Source organism: Podarcis pityusensis (assembly GCF_964106645.2).
Source record: "Podarcis pityusensis genome assembly, chromosome: W".
Taxonomy (NCBI): Eukaryota; Metazoa; Chordata; class Lepidosauria; order Squamata; family Lacertidae; genus Podarcis; species Podarcis pityusensis.
The window spans coordinates 20,601,773-20,627,398 of NC_138045.1; the positions used below are offsets into that span (position 1 = coordinate 20,601,773).

The 25,626-nt window shown below is 49.2% G+C and overlaps 1 protein-coding gene across 1 annotated transcript in view; it reads right to left on the reverse strand.

The window, feature by feature from the left end:
- Nucleotides 1–25,626, reverse strand: part of LOC308467736 (androgen receptor-like) — a 439,420-nt gene that overhangs the window by 292,833 nt on the left and 120,961 nt on the right.

Here is a 25,626-nt window from a genome sequence, read left to right on the forward strand (position 1 = left end):
CGCTGAAGACCTCCTGCAGGTCAGCATATTGTGGTGGCACCTCCCCTTTCCGCTCCACAGCTATCCCAGCCACCCTGGCCACGGTCATTCTTGGGGTTTCCCCCCCTAGACAGTGTTCCAAACAGTAAGCGGACCCAAAGGTGACCGTCCTCTGATGCCACGCCACCACCGGATCATGGTGTGCTAGCCAGCTCATCCCTAATATTATTGGGGGCCCTGCCAGTGAGGCTACGTGAAAGGCGATGGTCTCCGAGTGCCTGGAAACCCTCATTCTCATTGGTGGGGTATGGTGTGTCACTTCCCCTCCTAGTAGCTCTCTGCCATCAATGGTGGTTACTTGCAAGGGGAAATCTAAGGGCAGCACGTGGAGCTGGTGCTCTAGTGCAAAGTCCTTGCTGAAGAAATTGCAGGAACTGCCTGAATCCAACAGCCCTTTCACCTTGACTGGGTGCCCATTTGGGAGTTCTAGCACCACTTCTATGGCTATAGCCGCCCTGGGGGGGTCTGGTTGGGGCACTTCTATTGGTTGCTGGCCTGGCTGCTGTGCCCTCTGAGTGGCAGCCAAGCGTTGTCGTTTCCCGGCTCCTTTGCTTTTTCCACCTCCTCCTCACCCCCTGCAGCTCCCACCATTCCTTGCCAGGCCTTTCTTTGAGGGCAGACCCTGGCAAAATGTCCTGGCCGCTGGCAGAGGAAACACTTCTTATTAGTTTTCCAATCCTTTCCCTCCTTCTTGCGACCGTCGCTGGAATTTGAAACCTCCCGCGCGAGCGCCCCATCTATTTCCATTGGCTCCGCCGGCGGGGAAGGCTGCCTTGGTATTTCAGGAATGCGGTAGTCATGGTAACGTTGCTCTCTCCCTTCCCGCTTCTCCTGAGCCCGCGCTTCCTGCCTTACACCAATCGCAAGCACAGCCTTGGTCAGCTGATCCATCGATTGCGGGCGGGGTGCACGGGAAAGCTCGTCCTTCACCGTTGGGGACAACCCCTCCTCGAACAACATTTGAATGGGTTCAGAGTCCAGTTCCCACCCGAGCCAGTGAACTAACATGGCAAAGCGTGACCAGTAGTCTCTAACTGACTGGTGCCCCTGTTTACAGTTCATCAGTTCCCGCCGAGTCACACTTTGCTGCACATCACTGGAGTACATTGCGTCCATCCCCTGAAAAAATTTCCTCAGGTCCTTCAAGGCGGCATTCTGTGTTGCCATTAGGGGCCTGATCCATTCCCTGGCCCCATCCTGCAGATGCCCAACAATATAAGCCACCCGCTCCCCGTCGTCTGCAAAATCATTCTGCTGCAGTTCCAAAGCGTACTCTATTTCCCTTCGGAACGCACTATAGTCCTGAGGCTTCCCTCCAAATTTGTGTACCAGTCCCGGTCCCTTCCTTGCTACGGGGGTGGGTCTGACCTGTCCATCTTGAGCCCGCCTTTCGTCCAGCCGCGCCGTTAGAAGAGCCACATGCTGCTCCAAATCTCGGTTCCTCTCCACCAGATTTTGCACTCCTGCTGCTCCCTCCGTGGCGCCAGCTTCTCCGGTTTTGCTCATGATGCTGCCTGCCGCTGTGCACAAGCAACGTCAGGGACTGACGGATTGCTATAATGGTATGGGGTTGCTCATGCGTAAGTTGCCGCCTCTCCTGGCTATGTTGCCTTGTTGAACCTTTCTGTCTGGACAGCCCTTCAATTCGTGGCTGCCTCAGTCGCTAGCAGAATCCATCAGTGGGCGTTTCTTAAACCTTTTCCAACATAAAAGTTGTTTGACACCCAGTCTCCTCCTACTTTCTCTGCGCGGAAGTCTTCTGCGCAGGGAGGGCGTGGGTAGCGGAGGACCAGTGCTCTCCCCGCTAGTGTCCGGTGAAGAGTCTGGGAGCCCTCTCTCCAATTCCCCCATCTGCCCCTCCTTATTCCTGGTGTTGCACTGAATTGCTTCCTCATCTGCTGAGCTGCCTCTCTCCCTGCTGGGCCCTTCTCCAGCATCATTAGAGAGCCTCCCCTCCACCTCTAGCTCCGATGTCAGTTCCCTGACATGGAGGGGTTTGGAAATAGATACGGGTGGCATGCGTACCTTTGGTATGACAAGGTCAGAGTACATCGAGACTTTTTAAACCATATTATAAAAAGATCGCTGTCAGAGTTGCTTCCAGATCCTAGCTCACAGAGGATCACGCTAGCCAGCGATCATTAAATAAAAGTCTTTATTGAGTTACAGTTTCCATTCTCAAGCTGCTGCGTGCAACCCTACGTCTAATGGTTAGATCGGCGAAGCTCCATCTGAGTCTCCGCCCCTTGTACACCAACTTAATATCGTAGCCTTGCTCCACCTTTTCCGCCTGACTGTTCTTCTCTGGGTCCCTCTGCCCCCTGGGGTCTCTTCCTTCCGGGATTCCTCTGACGCTGACGCTGACCCCCCTGACTCTTCTCCCTCCTTTCGGCGGGCTTTAGGACCTGGCTCCCTTTCCGGGCTGCCTACTGCGCCACCTTCCTGTGCATTTGAACTTGTCGCGCGCGCCCAATCTTCCACCTTCCGTCTGACCGTTTCTTCGCTCCCCGATGGAGGTGTGGCCACTCCTGACTCGTGCCCTCCCCCCTGTTGTGAGCTGCCAGCGCTTGATCCCTGGCGCCCTTCCTCTTCCCTGCTCTCTGGCGGTGACGCTGGTCCCGATTTCCAACTGCTCCCCTCTGAGTCCCCTCTGGCTCTATCTTCCTGGGGTGTCCCCCTAGGCTCCCCCCTTGCCCTGGCCACTGGTGCTCCTTTCTGTGAATCTTCTGATTCACTGGAAAGACTCGGAGATCTCGGGTCGTCGTCATCACTCATCTTTTCTTCTGCCTCCTCCCCCTCGCTCTCTGTTTCCTCCCTTGCCCTTGCCTCTGCTCCTGAACCCCTGACATCCATCCCCCCCTCGAAGCCCCCTCTTCCCCCCTCCCCTCCTTCCGGTGCGGGATCTGGGTGCTGCTGTGTCAGGGGGACGAATGTCGGATACAGTTCGCTTCCCGTGGCGGGCCGCCATCCGAAGTCTTCCGGTTCTTCCTCCCTGCTCTCGTTGACGACGGTCACCTCCGCTTCCATCTCTGTGCCGCCGTGCTCGAAACCCGGGTCGTCCCCGAAAACGTCCATGTCCGTCTCTCCCTCGTTGCCTTCTGGAGACGTTGCTCGTCCTGGACCCTCCAGCCACCTTCTGGTGATCATCCCACCAATACGAGGGTTCTGAAGCAGATCCCGAGGGTGACCCCTCCGGGGAACGGGCGTCTCGTGTCGGTTCCTCGTCCGAGTCGAACCCCCGGAACGTGCTGGCTGAAAGCGTGGGCGTGAAAAGCCAGTCGTCGAAAAAGTCTGCTGGCATTGGCCTATGTGGGAAGAGGGCATGAAACTCTTCTTTGAGCAGAGGTTCGTCTAAAGCGTAGCCCGGCACCCAGCTGTTGGCACTGGCCGGGGTGCCCTCCTTGGCGAGAAGGTATTCTACCCCCTCTTCCCCCCATCTGGAGTCCAAAATCTCCGTGTCTTCGTTGATGCGCTCCTCCTGTGCCACTCCCCCTTGCCCAGTTCTCTCTCGGAGCGGACCCGGTGCCGTTCCTGGTTCCTGAAACCTGTGAGGTGCCTTGTAGGGAGTGAGCACCGATCTGTGGAACACCGGATGCATTCTGGAACCCTCCGGAAGAGCCAGCCTGAAAGCCACCGGGTTGACCTGTTCTTCGACTTGGTAGGGCCCCAGTTGTTTATGCCCTAGTTTCTTCTTCGCCAACGACCTGGCCGGCACTGCGTGGGCTGCTAACCAGACCCAGTCTCCCACATGGATCTCTTCGCCAACCCTTCTGTGTTTGTCCGCTTGTACCTTGTATGCGTGTTTAGCCAGCTCCAGGTGCCGCCGCAGCTGATCGTGGACCTCCTGCAACTCCGACGCGAACGCATCTGCTGTCTGCGGCTCCCCCTCCCCCATTCTTTCCAGTCCCGGGAAGGTTCTGGGGTGCCTCCCGTTGTTGGCGAAGAACGGCGTGACCCCCGTGGACACGTGCTTCGTGTTGTTGTAGGCGAACTCGGCGAGAGGCAGGTAATCCACCCACGTCGCAGGCTGTTGATTCGCATAACATCTCAGGTACTGCTGCATGATGGCATTGACCCGCTCCGCTTGCCCGTTGGTCTGCGGGTGTCTAGCCGACGCCAGGTTGATCTTGACGTTCAGGAAGCCCATCAGCCTCTGCCAGAAGTTCAAGATGAACTGTCGCCCTCGGTCGGACAGAATAGACCGCGGCAGACCGTGAACCTTGAACACGTGGTCTATGAACAGTTTGGCGGTGTGTTCCGCCGTGGCCACCTTCGCACACGGAATGAAATGTGCCATCTTGGAGAACAAGTCCACCACCACCAGCACAGCCGTCTTGCCCCTCGAGCTGGGCAGATCCGTGACAAAGTCCAGGGCCACTCTCTCCCATGGTTCGAACGGAGTTTGCAGCGGTTCCAGCAGTCCGGCCGGCGGTCTGTGCACTGGTTTGGCCCTCTGGCAGGTGTCACACCTCGCCACGTAGTCCGCGACTTCCCCTCTCATTCCGGGCCACCAGAAGTCTCTGGCTACTAATTCCACCGTCTTCTCCTTGCCAAAGTGCCCGGCAGTGGGCGCGTCGTGCAGCTGCTGCAGTACCTTGGCGCGAAGTTCGTCTCCCGGCACGTAGATGGCCCCTTTACGGATGAGCAAACCATCTCGCAGCTGGAACTCGTCGGTCGCTGCCGTGCCCCTGTGCACCTCTGCCATCTTTGCTTGCGCGAAGGAGTCATCCTGCAACGCTCGTCGCACCGCATCCAGGTCAACTGTTGCCGCCGCGCACGCCCACACTGTCGGTGCGAAGATGTGCATGGCGGCCGCTGGCGTTGCCTCCTCCAGATACTGTGGCTTACGGGAGAGAGCATCCGCCATGATGTTGGTGTCCCCCGGGACATATTCTATTCGGAAGTCGAAATTCGCAAAGACTCAGCCCAACGTATCTGCCTCTGGTTCAGGAACTGTGCCGTGCGCCAGTGCTCTAGATTCTTGTGGTCCGTGCAGACCTGCACCGTGTGCTTGGCGCCGATCAGGAAGTGCCTCCACGCTTTGAACGCTGCATGAATGGCCAGCAACTCCCTGTCCCAGATGGTGTAGTTCTGTTCGGACTTGCTGAGCTTCCTTGAATAAAACGCTCCCGGCCTCCAAACCCCCTGCGGGTCTTTCTGCAGCAGGACTGCTCCCACGGCTCTGTCCGAAGCGTCTGTCTCCACCCTCATCGGCCTGCTGGGGTTGACATGAAGCAGCTGCTCTTCCGATGCGAAGAGACGCTTGAGTGCCTGAAAGGACTGCTCCGCCTGCTCTGTCCAGATGAACTTCTTTTTCTTGGAGCTGAGCGTGTCCGTGATGGCCGCTGTCTGCATCGCAAAGCCTTTGATAAACTTGCGATAGAAGTTCGCGAAGCCGACAAACCGTTGGACCTCCTTCCGGTTGCGTGGGCTTTTCCAATCCAACACTGCTCGGACCTTGGCGCTGTCCATGGCGAGCCCTTTATCAGACAACTTGTAGCCCAGGAAATCCACCTCCGTCACGTCGAATTGGCACTTCTCCAGCTTGGCGTAAAGCCTATGTTGCTGTAGCCTGCTCAGCACTTCCTTGACGTGTCTGTCATGCTCCTGCTGCGATTCCGAAAAGATCAGGATGTCATCCAAGAAACAGACGCACGTCTTGTAGAGGAGCCCCGCCAACACGTGATGCATGAAAGCTTGAAAAACGTGGGAGCCATTTTGCAATCCAAAAGGCATAACTCTATATTCGTAGGTGCCCAGGGGCGTGAACATGGCTGTCTTCCACTCATCTCCTTCCCGCATGCGAATGAGGTTGTATGCCCCTCGCAGGTCCAACTTGGTGAACACTCTGCCCTTCCGTACCTTTGCGAGGAGGTCGTCGATTCGGGGCATGGGGAAGTCCGATGGCTTGGTCACACTGTTCAAGATGCGAAAGTCCACTACAAGTCTTTTTTGGGGCGTGTCCCGCTTCTTAACAAAGAATACCGGACTGCCCCCCGCTGCCTTGGACTCTCGGATGAAACCGCGCTCCAAATTATGATCTATGAACTCTTTGAGTTCCTGCAGTTCGTCCTCAGACATGGAATACAGCTTCCCTTTGGGCAGCGCCGCCCCCGGCAGCAGGTCAATTTTGCAGTCATATGGTCTGTGGGGGGGTAGCCTGTCTGCCTCCTTCTCGCAGAAAACCTCCAAAAATTCCGCGTACTTGTGGGGAACCGCTTGCAGCGTGCCTAGCTGCAGCTGTGACTCCTCTTCCCCTCCTTCCTGCCTGGGCACGATGCAGTGTTCAGCGCAAAAGGAAGAGCCGAAGGTCAGCTGCCTCTGGTACCAAGCCAGCGTCGGGCTGTGCTTGTCCAGCCAACTCATGCCCAATACAATGGGCGTGTCCGATAGTTGAGTGACATTGAAGCTGATGATTTCCCTGTGATTCCCAAGTCGCATCACCATTGGTGGCGTCTGCTTCACCACTTGCCCCCCTAGCAGCTCCCTGCCATCCACCGTGACAACCTGCAGGGGCAGCGTGGCAGGCAGCAACTGTATAGCGTGCCGGTCGACAAAGTCCTGCCCTATAAAGTCCGCATTGCTTCCGGAGTCAATGGTGATTGGCACGTCCATGGTGATTCCATTGGGCAGCTGGAGCGACGCGGTGAGCCTCACTACCGGTTTGGGCGGGAGGGGGTCCATGGGCTGTAAAATCTCTGGGGACTGCTTCACTGACACGTCTGGCTGGGCCCCAGTGCCTCTTCCTCCAACCAGACTCCGTCGTTTCCCTGCTGTGGTTGTCCTTGCTGCGTTGCTGCAGTTACCATTGCTGAGGCTGCAGTGTGCTTGTGGAGCCTCTGGGGACACTCTTTCGCCATATGCTGTGGATCATCGCAGATGTAACACTTCCTGTTCCCTCTAGGAGGCTTCGCTTTCACTGCTGCCGGTGCTAGGGCTCTGGCTGCTGACTGAGCCCTTGCACCTCCAACCTCCATAGGTTCCGCTCCTCCTCCTGGCGGAGGCGTGGATTGCGCACGCGCTGCTTCTCTGGGAAGGAAGGAGGAGCCCCTGGCTGGTTCGCGCCCTCCACGCCCTTCGCCACTGCTCCACGGACGTCCTTCCAGCCGCACCCCCACCGCCAGCGCCCTCTGAACGATCTCCTGCGTGGTCCGGGGTCTCTCCCCCCTCGCAATTTCATCTTTAACCGAGCCGTGCAATCCCTCCCAAAACAGGTCTCTTACAGGAGCCGAATCTCTGTCCCATTCCAGAGCACTGACCAAAGCGAAAAAGCGGGCATGGTACTGCCTTACGCTGGCCCTCCCTTGCTTCAGTCCATGTATCTGCTGCCGAGCAAGATCCACGTCAATGCTTGACAAAAAGCACCCATCCATCGCTTTAATAAAGGCATCCGCATTTTGGAGCGCCGGATCCTTATCTCTCCACAAATTGCGCAGCCATGCTTTAGCATCTCCATGCAAATGGGACATGATGAATCCCACCTTCTCTTGCTCATCTCTAAAGTCTTTGTTCAGCAGTTGCAGTGCACACATTACATCTGCTCTAAAGTTGGGGTACTGTTGCAAATTCCCATCGAAGTGAGAGACCAAACCGCCTGTTCGTCTCCCCAACCCAATTCCCTCCGGTTTGGGTGTCAGTTGCCCTTGCTTCGTAAGCACTTCCAACCTGACCTGGAGATCCCTGTAGGCGGCAGCTGCGTCCTCCTCTCTCTTCCTGGATGCAAGAGCCTCGGCATTCAGGCGCGACACTGCTTCTCTGAGTTCCACTATCTGCTGTTCGGCCGTCATGTTGTCTGCCGTTCGTGAGCTCGCTAGTAGGCACCCGCTTTCTCTCCTCTCCGCGAGGCTGTAGATGCCCACAATTTAAGGGATGGAGCTTACTGTCAGAGTTGCTTCCAGATCCTAGCTCACAGAGGATCACGCTAGCCAGCGATCATTAAATAAAAGTCTTTATTGAGTTACAGTTTCCATTCTCAAGCTGCTGCGTGCAACCCTACGTCTAATGGTTAGATCGGCGAAGCTCCATCTGAGTCTCCGCCCCTTGTACACCAACTTAATATCCTAGCCTTGCTCCACCTTTTCCGCCTGACTGTTCTTCTCTGGGTCCCTCTGCCCCCCGGGGTCTCTTCCTTCCGGGATTCCTCTGACGCTGACGCTGACCCCCCTGACTCTTCTCCCTCCTTTCGGCGGGCTTTAGGACCTGGCTCCCTTTCCGGGCTGCCTACTGCGCCACCTTCCTGTGCATTTGAACTTGTCGCGCGCGCCCAATCTTCCACCTTCCGTCTGACCGTTTCTTCGCTCCCCGATGGAGGTGTGGCCACTCCTGACTCGTGCCCTCCCCCCTGTTGTGAGCTGCCAGCGCTTGATCCCTGGCGCCCTTCCTCTTCCCTGCTCTCTGGCGGTGACGCTGGTCCCGATTTCCAACTGCTCCCCTCTGAGTCCCCTCTGGCTCTATCTTCCTGGGGTGTCCCCCTAGGCTCCCCCCTTGCCCTGGCCACTGGTGCTCCTTTCTGTGAATCTTCTGATTCACTGGAAAGACTCGGAGATCTCGGGTCGTCGTCATCACTCATCTTTTCTTCTGCCTCCTCCCCCTCGCTCTCTGTTTCCTCCCTTGCCCTTGCCTCTGCTCCTGAACCCCTGACAATCGCTATTTGGAGGAGGTATAAAGAGTGGTTTGAAAGGAAAACACCATGGTGGCTGTCACCCCAAGAAGTCTTCTCAGTGAAAAAATTAAATATGAAAGGAGAATGGCTAACGTACAGAGACATGCTGCAGGAAGAAAATAACGTAATTAAGATCAGGCCGTATGAGGAACTAAAAGATAAATTATCAAGTTGGATGGAGTACCACCAAATGAATGACATCTTCTCAAAAGATAAAAAGGCAAGAGGTTTTGAACAAACAAGATCAATATTAGAAACTGCAGTAATACAAAATAACACCAAAATATTGTCTAAGGTTTATGAGTTTCTATTAGAATGGCACACAAAAGATGAAGAAATCAAGAGTGTTATGATTAAATGGGCAATGGATGTCGGCCATAACATTGAGTATGAAAAGTGATCAAAATTATGGAACACTGGGCTAAAATTTACAGCATGTACATTGTTGAAAGAAAATCTGTTAAAAATGATGTATACCGTATTTTTCGCTTCATAGGACACACTTTTTCCCTCTTAAAAACTAAGGGGGAACGTCTGTGCGTCCTATGGAGCGAATGCAGGGGGGAGGCAGGCAGGAAAAGCCCCCAAGAGGGGCCGCATCAGTCCCTTCTCCCTCCTCATAGAAAAGCCCGCAGGAGCCACATGCTCCTTAAAGGGTGCATGGCTCCTGTGGGCTTTTGCAGGAGGTGGGGGAATTGCCGGGAGAGGCTGCGCAAGGCTAAAGAAGTCAAGGCAGCGAGTGGGATGGATCACGCTCACTGCCTTGGCTTCCTCTTTAGCCATGCTTCTTTAGCCGCGCTGGAGAGGTTTAGCTCCCGGCTGGAGAGGTTGTGCGGCTATGGCAGATGGATCCCGCTGGCTGTCTTGGCTTCTTTGCTCTTTGGGGCTGGGGGGGGAGAATAATTTTTTTCCTCTTGATTTCCCCCTCTAAAAACTAGGTGCGTCTTGTGGTCCGGTGCGTCCTATAGAGCAAAAAATACGGTAGATGGTACCTCACTCCGATTTAACTGACAAGGATGTATAAATCAGGAAACAAGAATTGCTGGAAATGTGGGGTGAAAGAAAGTAATTTCTGTCACATGTGGTGGTCATGCGACAAGGTGAAAACCTCCTGGGAAAACATACAATGAACTAAAGAAGATCTTTAGATATACGTTTTTGAAAAAGCCAAAGGCATTCTTGTTGGGAATGGCAGGAGAAGATATTGTTAAGAATGATCAGAATGTTCTTATACGCAACAACAGCGGCAAGGTTATTATTAGCCCAGGTCTGGAAACAACAGCAATTACCAACAGTAGAACAATGGTGACAGAAGGTAATGGAATATGCAGAATTAGCTAAATTAACGGTGAAAATTAGACAACAGGACGATGAAATATTTCAAAAAGAATGGGAAAAATTTATGTTGTATATAGGAAAGATAAGGTGAAATAATGAAACCAGTAGAACTGAAATAAACCTCATAACGTGAAATACAAAGAAATTTACCAGATAATAAAATTAATAAGAAGCAAAATGTATAACATGACTAATGTAACTAATAGTAGTTGCAAATGAATATAGGCAACAAGAACTGTGTAAATAGAAGGATTGATTTGTGTACAAATACTCTATGGATAAATATGGACAAATATGGAAGAAGAAGAACAATATGCAAAATGGATAAAGACAATGTGAAAAAGTCAGATGCGATACAAAAAAGCCAGAAGAAGAAAGGACGGACGTCAGCTCTCAAGAGCAAGTACAGTGGTACCTTGGGTTAAGTACTTAATTCGTTCCAGAGGTCCGTTCTTAACCTGAAACTGTTCTTAACCTGAAGCACCACTTTAGCTCCGCGCCGCCGGAGCACGATTTCTGTTCTCATCCTGAAGCAAAGTTCTTAACCCGAGGTACTATTTCTGGGTTAGTGGAGTCTGTAACCTGAAGCGTATGTAACCTGAAGCGTATGTAACCCGAGGTACCACTGTATAAATGTAAAATGTAATACAATATGTGTATGTGGAGTATGTAACTTAAAAACCAATAAAGATTTTTTTTTTAATTGTACTATGAAGCTGTCTGTGTTGGTTAAAGAAGTGGATAACACTGAATAATGCACATATTTCGTATCTTGAAGGTCATAATATCAAGTTTGCTTGGCATGTGTGTTTATGGTATGGTAAACCTAAAACAGTTTTTCGAACCATGTAGTCAGGAATAATTTGTATAGAGTATGGGTGTCAGGGACTGGGCAGAGGAGGAATGGTGGAGACCGCCTCCCCATCCTGACCCTTCCAGGGAGGAGGAAGAGGAAGACAGTATAGGTTTTCAACAGGGGTTTGAGGGAGGGCGCAGCTCAAAGGGAGATGATGATGATGATGATGATGATAATAATAATATTTTATTTATACCCCGCCCTCCCCAGCCAAGACCGGGCTCAGGGCGGCTAACAACCAATAATAAAAACAAGTTGTTTAAAATACAACTTAAAAAACAAGATTAAACTACAACATTAAAACATTAAAATACAGCCTCACCACAGGAGGAGAAAGGAAAAAAGAAAGAGGGGGATGGAATCAAACTGATTCTAAGCCAAAGGCCAGGCGGAACAACTCTTTCTTACAGGCCCTGCGGAAAGAAATCAGATCCCGCAGGGCCCTGGTCTCATGAGACAGAGCGTTCCACCAGGCCAGAGCCAGTATTGAAAAGGCCCTGGCTCTGGTTGAGGCTAATCTAACTTCCTTAGGGCCTGGGATCTCTAGGGTGTTGCTATTTATGGACCTTAAGGTCCTCCGTGGGGCATACCGGGAAAGGCGGTCCCGTAGGTACGAGGGTCCTAGGCCGTGAAGGGCTTTAAAGGTCAAAACCAGCACCTTAAATCTGACCCTGTACTCCACCGGGAGCCAGTGCAGCTGGAAAAGCACTGGGTGAATATGCTCCCATGGCAGAGACCCCGTGAGGAGCCTTGCTGCAGCATTCTGCACCGGCTGGAGTTTCTGGGACAGCTTCAAGGGCAACCCCGTGTAGAGCGAATTACAGTAGTCAAGCCTGGAGGTGACCGTCACATGGATCACTGTGGCCAGATCGGGGCAGGAAAGGTAAGGGACCAACTGCTTGATCCGGCGAAGGTGGAAAAATGTCACCTTGGCTGTTGCTGTAACCTACATCTCCATGGAAAGGGAGGTGTCAAGGATTACACCCAAACTCTTAACGGAAGGCAATGGCACTAATTGGGCCCCCACAAGAGAAGAGAGTTGGTCCCTCATCCCCATACCATCCCGACCCAGCCAGAGGACCTCTGTCTTCGAAGGATTCAATTTCAATCGGCTCCCATGAAACCATCCAGCCACAGCTTCCAAGCAACTGGTCAGTGTGTCTGGGGCCGAGTCGGTATGGCCATCCATCAGCAGATAGAGCTGAGTGTCATCAGCATATTGGTAACAACCCAGCCCAAAGCTCCAGACAATCTGGGCAAGGGGGCGCATAAAGATGTTAAAGAGCATCGGGGAGAGGATTGCGCCCTGCGGCACTCCACACACCAAGGAGTGACACGATGACATCTCCCTCCCTAGCGCCACCCTCTGTCCCTGACCAGAGATAAAAGAGCACAGGCATTTACGGGCTATGCCCTGTATCCCCACGTCGGCGAGGGAGTGGTCCAGATCATGATCGACCATGTCGAAGGCTGCTGACAAATTTAAGAGAATCAGCAGTCCCGACCCACCTCAATCCAGTTGTCTACGGAGATCATCTGTTAGGGTGACCAGAGCCGTCTCGGTCCCGAAACCAGGATGGAACCCGGACTGGAATGGATCTAAAGCCAATGTTCCCTCCAGAAACCTACCAAGCTGTCCAGCAACTGCTCTCTCAATTACCTTACCCAGATATGGAAGATTTGAAACTGGGTGTAATTGGATAGATCTAAAGGATCTAGTGAAGTTTTCTTTAAGAGCGGACACACCACTGCTTCCTTCAGCTCCCCTGGGAATGTCCCCGTGCCAAGGGACAAATTGATAATTTCAACCGGGGGGTCCGCACGACATCTGGGCACGCCCTAATCAGCCAAGACGGGTACGGATCGAGGAGGCAGGTGGTGGGCCTACCAGCTTAGAGGAATCTATCCACATCAGCAGGGAGTATCCGATCAAAATGGTCCAACACTGGACCCGAAGACAGTCAAGGGGGCCTCCAGTTCTGTCACTGTATCTAAATTGGCAGGGAGGCCACAGCAGAGCAACAGGACTTTCTCCGCAAAAAAGCTCGCAAATGTCTCTTGGCTCCTCCCCCCACTCACAGCTGTGAGTCGAATTTGTGCTTAAATTTGGTTGTCCTCCTAAGGACGTTATCGACCTAATTATTCTAAAAAGTTGTGCCGGGGGAGAGCTAGCAGATGCAATGGAAGCTGCAAAGTAGGATCTCTTAGCAGCTTTCATAGCCATCTCATAGGCTTTCATAAGCGTCCTGTAAGATGTTCTTGAAGCTCCGTCACGAGTCCGTCACCATACTCGCTCTAGCCATCTGAGATCCCGCTTCATTTTCCGGAGCTCCTCAGTGTAAACCAAGGGCCCCGGTTTCGATGGGGTCGCAGAGGGCGCTTAGGCGCGATCTCATCGATGGCCACCAAGAGCCGGTTATTCCAGTCCTCGTAAAGGTCATCTAATGAGTCGCCAGGAGGAGCAGGGTCCCGCAAGGCCTGACGGAATCTATCAGGAGAGCTCTGAAAGAGAAATCCTCCCGGATTAACAACGCTACTCCTCCCCCCTGACCCACAGAGGACAGAGAAACCTGGAGGTGTTATCTCATGTAGGGAGACTACTTCGCCTTCTCCATCATGCAAGCCAGGTCAATCCCTTGCGAGACAAAAAAGTTACGCATGGTGGCGGTTTTATTGCCTATGGACCTGGCATTGCACAACACCAATGACAGAGGTGGCTAATCCCTGCTCGCCCTACCCTCGTCCCTTGGGATGGAGTGTAGATTGGAAGGGGTTCGAGCATCACTACATCTCAAAACCCTTCGCTGATAGTGATATCTAGTCCCACCACCATTCTTCCCTAGCCCTTCAATAGTGGGAATCCCAGATCCCATATAGCCTCCCCAATAGAGGGGTAACATCCCCTCACTAACAAGTCATCCCTGGGCCAGGACTCCTGGGTCAAAATGGTATGGGGAAGAGGTGAAAGTTCGATAGGGTAAGTTTCCCTAGAAGATAAAACCCAACCAACCCCACCCCAAGTGGGGAGGGCGGTCCCACAGTGTTTAGTTAGCTGTCAATCCCTCTCTTCCTCCTGGGTTGATTGGAGGACTGTTGATTCTATCTGTGGCTGTGGGAGTATTAATGAGGCATGTGCTATAAAATGGGGATCGCTGGCCAACAAAGAGCCAGCTTCGAATTCGGAAGCTCTGTCCATCCTGTCTCGCCAGGAGTACAGTAAAGAAGGTTGATCATTCTCATAAATTTTTGGAACATTAGGCAAAGGTCCAGCTATAGATTGGGTGCTGGATTTCTCCAGATTGTCAGCAACATAGAGTTCTTTAGGTGTTGTTGCCATAGAAATGTCAGAGGCGCCATAGAAATGTCAGATGAGGGGAAAGTTGGGAAATCATGGGAGAGCCAGAACAACACCTGGCTAACACATTGTCATTAGAAAGCATTCCAGACCCTCCATCTCCCAGAACTCGGCAAGCCTTAAAAGTAGGAGAGCAAAAAGCTCAAAGACAGAGGGCACATAGCAGCACCCATAGAGGAGATGATGAGAATGACGAATGAGGAAGTGGGAGAGACGGATGTGGAGATTCACTCTGGACAATGCCATTATCCAAGAGGCTGGGTTCTATAGCCTCCCTCTGTAAAGATTGAAATAAGAAAGAACTGTAAGAAACTTTTCCTTGTCTTTATAATTTCCTGGGCAACCAACTAGGAGCCACTGACAGCATCCTGACAACGGGATAAATATAAAAACTTGCTTGAAAAGAAAAAACCACTTTGGCTCTCACCCGTGGATGCAGTAGCCTTGAGGAGACGGAACATGGACTGTCAATGGACAACATATAGAGAGTTATTGGTCTGTTCCGGTCAAGAGATAAGACTGAAGAAGCTAGAAGGTGTTAGATATGCGGTGACGGACTGGTTACAATATCATCAAGTAAATGGCATGTTTAAACTAGATAAGAATAATGGGTTTATGATCAAAAGTTCACAATTTGAAAGGGAACTTATAGAATCATCAGGAAAATTTATTTCTAGAAAGTATAAACTATTGTTGGAGTGGCAGACAAAGGACGAGATGGTCAAGTCTGCTATGATACATTGGGCAAGAGATATAGGGCATAACAGAATTGAGGGGGGGGGGGAATTGTGGAAAAGAGATTTAAAATTTACAGCTTGTTATACAATGAAAGAAAATTTTATGAAGATGATATATAGATGGTACCTAACACCAAGTAAATTAGCAAAAATGTATAAATCAGAGACAGGTACCTGTTTGGAAGTGTCAAGAAATGGAGGGTACTTTTTACCATATGTGGTGGACATGTAAATTTGCAAAGGATTTATGGGAGATGATATACAAGGAAAGGGAAAAAAATGTTTAAGATGACTTTTATAAAAAGGCCAACAAGCTTCCTATTAGGAATATTAGGAACTGAGTTTCCCACAGATCAAAAGAAATTATTTCTCTACACAATTACGGGAGCCCAAATCGTATATGCTCAGAAATGGAAAGAGAACAATACCAACAAAGGAGGAGTTGCAGATGAAATTGATGGAATGTGTAGAATTAGCAAATTTTACTAATAGAATAAGATATCAGGAAAATGGAGTATTTAAGGAAGATGGGAAATGTTTGCAGTCTATCCAGCTCGAGCTTTGATTTGGTTCTGAATATCATGTGAATTGTTTTGTTAATGGAGTTTTCAACCTCCATATATCTACTAGTTCATTATTCTTTGTTAGAGATAAAAAAGAGTTCGGCAGTTTTCCTTGGTCTGTTTTGGTTCTTCTTATTGATCTATCCATTTCTATGGAGATTACCCCATTGAAGTCCCCCATCAATATGGTCTTATAATCTATATAGTCTGTCAATATTTCCTCTAGTTTTTTGTAAAAGTTTGCTTTCCTTTCGTTTGGTGCATATACCCCCACTAAAATTAAATTTTCTCCTTCTGTTTGTACCTGTACTCCTATTATTCTTTCTTTGTTCTCTTTAAATATTTGTTGTGCATTGTATTTATTTTTAACATATACAACCACTCCTCTGTTTTTTTGCACATCAGAAGAGATAAATTCATTCCCCAGTTTTTTATTCCTTAAAACTCTATTATGTTTCCGTGTTATGTGTGTTTCTTGCAAACAGATTATGTCTACATTCTTTTTTATTAATTCATGTCTAATTTTATTCCTTTTGGCTTTATTATTCATGCCATTAACATTCCATGATATTAAATTGTCATTTTGATTTATTTGATTAAATATATTTTTATTTTTATTATTTGAATTTAAATATCTCCCTCTCCTCCCTCTTGTTCTTGTTTGTCCTCTTCACTTTCCTGTTCACCTCCTTCTATCTTTTCCAGCTCCTTATATCTTCTCCCAAACTTCTGCATTTCTTGTACTGTCTTAATTTTAAAATTCTTGTCTTTATAATAAAATGACACACCTTCTGGATATTCCCATCAAAACCTTATTTTGTTGGCATTTAATTTTTTAGTCAATTCCTTATATGCATTTTGCTTGCGCAATGTAAGAGGTATAGGTTGGTTGCGCGAGAGCAATCAGGCAATATGCTTCAATAGTCTGTTTTAAAGCTTTCTTATTGGTGATAAAAACCTTTGGGATATAGAGCGCCTCTATTCTGTGTCTTGCTCATTCACTGGCAGAATCTGAGAGTGGGTGGTCCTTAAACCTTCCCCAGCAGAGTAGTTTATTGACGCCCAGTCTGCGCCTCCCCTCTCTGCACGGAAGCCTACTGCGCAAGGAAGGCGTGGGTAACGGAGGACCTCTCTCCTCCCCGCTTTGCTCAGGCAAGGTGACCTGGCACCACCTCGCCTCCCCTGAGCCCTGCAGCTCCTCTCCGCTGGAGGCGTGGCTACTCTCCTCCGCTGAGGAGGTGCTGCTTCCCACGGGCCTTGGAGGCTCTCTGTAATCCATCCGGCTTTCCCCCTCTCACCCCTGAGCCGATGGCAGTTCCCTGACATGCAAGAAACGATTTGGGATGTCCTTAAACACCACAATTGTTTTCCCATCTATAATCAGTTGTTTTTCTCAAAATAGTATTTCTCATTTCTGTTGGACTGAAAATTGCTAAACAGTCTCCTGGGTATTTTTTGTCTTGCTTGTAAGGAGGTGACTTTTATTCTAAATATATTAGTCACCATATAGTCTAAGTCCTCCTCCTTCATTTCTAACAATTTCACAATTCCTGTAATTAGCCTATCTCTCACGTTCTCTCCCTCCATCTCTGGAAGGCCTCAAAATTTCAAATTCTGTGCTTTTTTATTCATTTCATGGAAAGGCTAGATTGTCTAATGCATTCTCTTGTACGTTTAAGTTCTTCTATTTGCCCTTTCATTTTCTCTCCTTTTTTATTTTCCCTTATTTCTTTCTGCATTCATTTCGATTGTTCTTCCACTGTTTGTATTTTTACTTTCAATTCCTTCATTTGTCCCGATAAATCTGTTGCCACTTCCTCTATCTTATCCCCAATATTCTTTTCACTTTCCTTTACTTCTCTCCTGATCTCTCTTATCTCTGCTAGTATTTTTGCAAAGTCTCCCTCCCCTTCTATTTCAGCTTTAGATGTCCTTCTCTCTCCTGGTGTTGTTATTTTTGCTGCCTTACTCATGTTTCTTTAAGGTAATTATTCATTTTAAGGTGCTATTTCGTAAATCTTCTGGGGGGTCTTATATCCTGTTTGCCAATAACCTTCAGTAAATTTATATTCTCTGCTGTTCCCCCTTCCACCAGAGGGTGTCTCTGTCTCCCTTACTTTCTTTTTTATCGTCTATACTGATTATCTTAAATTTCCTTTCTTGAGGGATAATTACACCTATTCAAGTCAGATATATAATCAAATACCCAGTATATACTCAATGCCTATCAAATTACAGTCCAATTATATCCACCCCTTACGTTCCCCCAGTTTTCTCATCTAAACCCCATAAAGTTCTTCTTTTTTCCTTAATTGTAATAAGATGGTGGACGCCTCCTTCTCTATGCTCTTCTTTGTTTCCTCTGTCCTCCACCTCCCATTCAGAAACCCAATTGGACCCGTCGCCAACAGCAACAGCCGGTAAGAGGAGGGGTACAACACTTCTAGCTCCTCGACCGCAACTGCAAAGAGTATCGTGGGGAGGGGTTGGAATAATTGCAAACTCAATTTCAGATTGAGTACATTGTAGGCGTTGACAAGGAGAGTGCAAACAATATTTCAAGCATTTTCCTCTTTGTCCTCTCAACAGTTCAAAGCCTTCAACAGTGTCTCTGTAGTGTTTCCAACAGTCATACAGACACAATGAATCCTTGCACAAAACAGTGTTTCCTAAATAATGCTCCAATGGCGCCTCAACAATGAATACAAAGTTCCAAATTTCTTTCGAGTGTACTGAGTTCCGTGGGCATTTGAAACATTGTCTTATATCCCACAGATAAGTTTGTTTTATCTGCCTTTTGTCTGTGTCTCTTTTCCCTCTAGAGGTGATGAGACTCTTTCCCCTTTTTACTTACTCAGTATATTCTCTGACTCGCTGGTTCACTCATAATGCTTTTATCCTGCGCCATTTTCTCCGCCAGCGTCTGGTAGGATTTCCTTAACCCCAAAATCCTTAAAACGTTTCCGGAAACTCCTTGTTCTTCTGCTTCTATTCCAATTTCCTTTCCTTTTTTTTTTTTTTTTTTTTTTGAAGTCCAGGATTAACCTTATGCCTCAGAATGCTTCACCGCTTCGCCTTTTGGAGCCTGTGGCATTGCTTTGCGGGTCTAGAATGGATCCTAGCATTCGCATCTTCAATCCTGCTTCTTCCCCGAGCCCTGACAGGTCTGGTATGCACACAGGAGAGTCGCCTGAAATGCAGCCAGATCCCCCAGCCCCGAGGATTTACCTCCTCAGGTTTCGAGGTTCGCGGAGCCCTAGCATAACCTCTTTTTGCCTTGCAAAGCTCAGGACCTCTCTGGAGAGTTGCTCCTGTGCTCCTTCAAATGGCAGCAATAAAACCGGAAGTGACATAGCACAAATGTAAGTCAGGCAAAGGGAATCCACCTCTTTCTTTAACATCTATCAAAATTTTATATTTGATCCTCAGCTTCTTCCCCTACTATACAAATCTCAAAATGTCTTTTTGTCATTCTTTAAAGCAGTGCACATTGTTGATCAATGGAGTGGTTTGAAATAGAAATAATACATTAGTTAGGATATTCATTTTGATAACGGACATTCCTCCAATCAACGATTACAGCCAAACTTCCAAGATAAACCACCGGCAAACATGGACTTACTCTCACAGCAAAATCTGTACAACAAGCCTGATTGGGACTATAATACCGCAAAAGGGGCTTGGTACATCAAAATCTTCAAAAAGGTAATCCTAGAAAGAGTAAAAGCTGCTGGGCAACGCACCATAAATTGCACTAAAGTCCAGACTGTCCTACAAGGACTGAATGAACACCCATCAGACTACTACACCAGACTTACATCAGCCATAAAAACCGGGGGAGGGGGAGGGAGATAGATCCAGAAAATCCCCAGCATGAAGTAATCATAAAAGGATTCTTTAAAGACCACGCCACCCCAGATATCAGAAAGGCTTTGAACCTACATATCGGCTATGATGGAAAAAGCATAAGCGAAATCCTGTCAATAGCCAAGCTCCTGCTTTGACAGCTGCTTCGGTTGCCAGCTCACTCACTACCATGGAACTCTCTCTCCACCTTGATCTCTTGCCCTTTATATGTGACCAGTGGACCATCAGCTGTGGTGAGGACTGCAGGGCCTGCTCCCTTCCAAGGCCTTTTCCAGCTGGCCCAGGCCCTCACAATCCGGGCTACATAAGGACTCCTGTTGCAGTGAGGCCTTGGACCATCGGCTGTGGTGAGGACTGCAGGGCCTGCTCCCTTCCAAGGCCTTTTCCAACTGGCCCAGGCCCTCACAATCCCAGTTACAAAAGGACTCCTGTGGCAGTGCCTAGAGAATGGGGCTGGACTCATTTGGAACAAACTCTTGGGGAAGTGCGGGGTTGTTCTGCTATTGCCTCCCTGTCCCTGGTGTGGGCAAGTTCCACGGGGGGGATGCACTGGGACATCCAATCTCAGTGATCACGGGTAGGAGGAGGAGTTACGCTAAGACCAGACCATGTCATTACCGAGGAGGCAGGTTTAGTCATTGTTTGAAGACCATCCCTGCCTCCAAGTCTGGTCTTGACCAGGTGGATACTGGAATCAACAAGGGAAACCCACATGACTGGAAGGTGTTGCTGTGTAATGCTAGGTCAATGATTAATAAGACCACTGCCATCCATGACTTGATCTGGCATGTGTAACAGAGACTTGGTTGGATGAAGCAGATGGGCCTGTCTTAGCTGCTGCTTGTCCACCAGGTTTCTCTTACACACAGCAACCCAGGTCTTACAAGGGGCTGCTCGGGACTTCGGGGAAAGCATGGCCTTCATGCGGCTGTCCCTGAATAAGTTTGGCCCAACTCATAGTCACGGACATGCCTTAGACCTGGTGTTCACCTCTAGTGACGTGGGTGATCTGACACTAAGTAAAAGTGAAACAAAAGAAGTGCCATGGTCAGATCACTTCCTGGTGCAACTGGACTTCTCCGCGACCCTTCCCCTCTGCAGGGAGGTGGGACCAATTTGTATGGTCCGCCCCCGCCACTTAATGGATCCAAATGGTTTCCAGAGAGTGGTAGGGGATGCTTTATCCCATGTTGATGGCATTTCAGCTGATTCCCTGGTGGCCCGCTGGAATGCGGAGTTAACCAGGGCTATCGACTGTCTGGCTCCAAAGCGCCCTCTCCGATTGCATGGAGCCCGGACAGCCCCATGGTTTTCTTCAGAGCTGAGGGCAAGGAAACAATCGCTGAGACGGCTAGAGCGTCGGTGGCAGAAAACTCATTCTGAATCAGACTGGACACGGGTTAGATCTCAACATCGAGCCTACCAAGTGGCGATAGCGATGGCGAAGATGACTTTCTTCACCGCCTCTATTGCATCTGCAGAAAATAGTAGCAGGAGACTTTTTCAGGTGGCTTGCAATTTAACGGAACCACCTTTACCACCGGGGCCTTGTAAAGACCCCAAGATCTCCTGCAACGATTTTGCAAAGTTCTTTGCAGATAAAGTCACTCATATTTAGAAGGAGGTAGACACCACCATGGGAGCAGGGCTGGGGCGGGAGCCCTGTCTGGTCAAGTTGCATGGAATCAATTTCAATCCGTTACCCCCGAGGATGTGGACAGGCTGCTTGAACACATGAAACCAACCACCTGACTCCTTGATCCTTGCCCATCCTGGCTAATAAAAGCAAGCCAGGAAGGGCTGGGTGATGGGCTCTGTGAGGTGGTGAATGCTTCCATCTGTGAGGGAGCATTCCCAGACCCACTGAAAGAGGCGGTCATTAAACCGCTTCTTAAAAAAACATCTTTAGACCCGGCCAGTATGACCAACTATCGCCCAGTCTCAAATCTTCCATTCTTGGGCAAGGTGATTGAGCGGGTGGTTGCTGAACAACTCAAGGCACGCCTGGAGGATGCGGACCATTTGGATCCCTTCCAATTGGGATTCAGGCTTCATCATGGGACTGAAACTGCCTTGGTCACACTGCTTGATGAAATCTGGCGGGCTAGGGACAAAGGTGAGAGCTGCTTCCTAGTTCTGCTGGATCTCTCAGCGGCCTTTGATACAATCAGCCATAACATCCTTTTGGCCATCTAGAGGGGCTGGGAGCTGGGGGCACTTATACAGTGGTTCCGCTCCTTCCTCCCGGGCTGTGTCCAGAAAGTGGTGGTGGGGGATGAGTGTTCAGACCCCTGGACCCTCACTTGTGGGGTGCCTCAGGGTTCCGTCCTCTCCCCCATGCTTTTTAACAGCTACATGCAGCTGCTGGGAGAGATCACCAGGGGGTTTGGACTGGGTGTCCATCAATATGCAGATGAGATCCAGCTCTACCTCTCTTTCAAATCAGAACCAGTGAATGCGGTGAACATCCTGTGTGAGTGCCTGGAGGTGGTTGGAGGATGGATGGCGGCTAATGGATTGAGGTTGAATCCTGACAAAACAGAAGTACTGTTCTTGGGGGACAGGGGGCGGGTGTGTGTGGAGGACTCGCTGGTCCTCAATGGGGTAACTGTGCCCCTGAAGGACCAGGTGTGCAGCCTGGGAGTCATTTTGGATTCGCAGCTGTCCATGGAGGCACAAGTCAATTCTGTACCCAGGGCAGCTGTCTACCAGCTCCACCTGGTACACAGGCTGAAACCCTACCTGCCCACAGACTGTCCCACCAGAGTGGTGCATGCTCTAGTTATCTCCCGCTTGGACTACTGCAATGCGCTCTACATGGGGCTACCTTTGAAGGTGACCCGGAAACAACAACTAATCCAGAATGCGGCAGCTAGACTGGTGACTGGGAGCGGCCGCCGAGACCATATAACACCGGTCTTGAAAGAACTACACTAGCTCCCAGTACGTTTCTGAGCACAATTCAAAGTGTTCGTGTTGACCTTTAAAGCCCTAAATGGCCTCGGCCCAGTATACCTGAAGAAGCGTCTCCACCCCCATCGTTCTGCCCGGACACTGAGGTCCAGCGCCGAGGGCCTTCTGGCGGTTCCCTCATTGCAAGAAGCAAAGCTACAGGGAACCAGGCAAAGGGCCTTCTCGGTAGTGGCGCCCGCCCTGTGGAACGCCCTCCCATCAGATGTCAAAGAGATAAACAACTACCTAACATTTAGAAGACATCTGAAGGCAGCCGTGTTCAGGGAAGTTTTTAACGTGTGACATTTTAATGTATTTTTAATCTTTGTTGGAACCCGCCCAGAGTGGCTGGGGAAACCCAGTGGACTGGGCTGGGGTTTCAGAGTAACCTCAACCCCTGGTTATTTCTCTCACATTCCCCTTCCCTGGTTCCTTTAATTTTCCCACCATTTCTGCAAATTCTTGTATATCCATTTAGATCACTTTCTCCCCTTATTCTTCCTTTATTATATATTATACTGTTGACTTTACCTTAATGCTGCTAGCATTTTCACTTGTTTACAATTATCTTCCAGATACTCCACAAAGTTTTTCCACTCCTCTTTATATACATGATCTTCTTGCTCTCTTATCTTACTTGTTAGACCTGCTAACTCTGCATATTCTATCATTTTTAATTGCCAATCCTCCTTTTTAGGAACCTCACTCACCCGCCATTTGGGAGCTAAGAAGATCCGAGCTGCTGTAGCGGCATACATAAATATTTTTTCCTGACCCTTGGGTACTTCAGTCTGTACCATAGCTGTCAACTTTCCCCTTTTCTTGCAAGGAATCCTATTCAGAATAAGGGAATTTCCCTTTTTAAAAAGGGAAACGTTGACAGCTATGGTCTGTACCATTTCCAGAAGGAATGCCTCTGGTTTTTTTTTGAATTTTAAGAAATCATTTACAGCCCTTATCTTTTGACGGTCTAATCAGTATAGCATGGGCCTCGTCTTGTTCAGGTGGGTTTTCGTGAAAATGAGAGTACAGTGCAAGATCCATCTGCCCTATTTTGGCATTAAAATTTCCTGCCAGAATTATGCAAGATTCAGGGTGCAGAGACGTACAGCTGTATAAAGCTGTATAGATTCAGGGTGCAGAGCTGTACAGCTGTATAGAGAGTACAGAGATGTACTCTTCTAGCTTTGACCAGTTGCTCTTGAACAGTTGCTTATGATGCATAAGGGGAAGGTAGACATTCGGACCTAAAGTCGATTATCAAGGCTGTCACTAAAGGTAGTATGGAGGTTGGTTGCTTTGATGCTGGTCGAGATCAGCACAGCCGGATCTTCTTTAGGTCACCCCCCCCCCAAAAAAAAAATCAGACAGAACAGCATGGCTGAATCCTCAAAAGCAAGTGCTTTGGTTGGAGGACCAAGACGTGCCGCTTTGCTAAATGATATCATAAAAACATGGCAGATGCCTTACTACTGCCAGCAAACAGTGCACTTAGCGGATGTTCACATTAGGATAAAATAGCACGATGGGCATTAGGTAGGTTTCCTCTGAACACCCCAGCCGGGCACCTCTGATTTACAGAGGTACTTATGTTTCCAAATATATGGGCTCTGAACTGTGCAGGGAAGCAGCAAGCTTCACATCCTGGTCTTTGAGGTGACAGCTGGTTCTTGCTTGGAGTGCAATCAATTTGTTTTCCAGAATGAAATAGGATGGGAGGTAGATAGTATAGGAAGTTGCCTTATACCGAGTCAGACCACTGGTCCATCTAGCCCAGTGTTGCCTACTCTGACTAGCAGCAGCTCTCCAGGCTTTCAGGCAGGGGTGATTCCCAGCCCTACCTGGTGATGCATAAGGGATTTTACCTCAGACTGTCTGCTTGCAAAGCAGGTAAGTTTTCTACCACTGAGATGCAGTCCTTGTGGGAAAATGTCTCTCTCCACCTATTGTTCTTTCCCTGCAAACTCCCCAAGTCTGTTTTCTGTTGTTGTTGTTGCTGTTATTAGTAATTTATTATTTATTGCATTTATACGCCACATTTTCCTCCAAGGAGCTCAATGGCATCTCATTTAATCCTTACAAAAACCCTGTGAGGTAGTTCAGGCTGAGAGGCAGCATCTCCGAGGGAACTTCATGGCCAACTGGGGTTTTGAGCCCTGTGTCCCACACCCTAGTCTAACCACTATACCAGGCACGTCCAACTCCCAAGAGACTGCGATCTACCCATTGTCATTTGGGGGAGGAGGAGCATGCATGGGGTGGGTGGGTGGAAGAGGAAGATTGCCCAGAGTTGTTGAGCTTTTTGGGGGGAGAATTTACCAGATTTGGAGGGTGGCAATTTGAAGGTGGAAATCTGACAGAGAATGAAATTGCCGCTATCCTTCCTAACGCAGCACCGTTTTGGGGGGCTGGGTGGGTGGAATCAAGGGAAAACTCTCTTTAAAGACAAGATGAGAAGTCCTTACCCTGAGCAGGCAAAAACTAAGATTGCAATCTTCTAAAGTAATTTGTGCTGGCAAAGACAGAATTTTTGAAAATGTAATCTGGGCTGTTTGACCCAATGAAATCATAGAGTCAAAGAATGGTAAAGTTGAAAGGGACCTCAGTCCAGTGCAACTCCTGCAATGTATTAACCACAGCTCAGGAATCCCTGGCAGATGGCCTTCCAGGCTCTGTTTCAAAACCCTAAATGACGGAGAGTCCACCACCTTCTGAGGGAATCTGTTTCACTGTTGAACAGCACTTACTGTAAGAAAGCTCTTCCTGATGTTTAGTTGAAATCTCCTTTCTTGGAATTTGAATGCATTTGTTCAGGACTTTCTGGATCAAGAAAAAACAAGCTTGATCCATCTCACCTGTGATAGCCCTTCAGATGGCTCTCATGTCAGCTCTCCACCTTCTCTTCTCCAGGATAAACATTCCTAACTCCCTTGACTGTTCCTCTTTGGGCTTGGTTTCCAGGTCCTTGATCATACTGATCACCCTCCTCTACACACATCCTAGCTTGCCAATATACTGTACTTCTTAAACTGTGCTGATGATAACTGAATTCAGGACTCCCAGCAGGGTCTGACTAAGGCAGAATAGGGTGGGACCATTATTTCCCTTGATTTCTGCTGATGCAGCAGAGAATAGAATTAGCTTTTTTGCTGCTTCATCACACCATTGGCTCATGTTGTTGTTCTGCTTTCAAGCCAGGGGTACACCATTCTATATTTGCGCATTGGGAATGAAATCTACAGTCATCTTCTGATTTG